We start from the raw sequence: 223 nt of genomic DNA, 5'->3' as shown, positions 1-223 counted from the left end.
CTTCTTCCCAAAGGGCAGCTCCGCGCCCGGCAAACATTGATCCCCGCTGCCCCGTCCTCCAGGCTGGCGATCGCCCTCCACCCTCTGTCTCTGAATTTGCCTGACTAGGCACCTCCTACATGTGGGATCTGACAGCACTTACCCTTCTGTGTCTGGCCTGTCTCATGTTTCATCCAGGTGGTAGCTTCTCAGGCACTGGGAGGGAACTGGGTACTGTTCCTGC

Source organism: Pteropus vampyrus, unplaced genomic scaffold, assembly GCF_000151845.1.
Source record: "Pteropus vampyrus isolate Shadow unplaced genomic scaffold, Pvam_2.0 Scaffold2441, whole genome shotgun sequence".
Taxonomy (NCBI): Eukaryota; Metazoa; Chordata; class Mammalia; order Chiroptera; family Pteropodidae; genus Pteropus; species Pteropus vampyrus.
Note: the sequence above shows the minus strand (reverse complement) of the source record.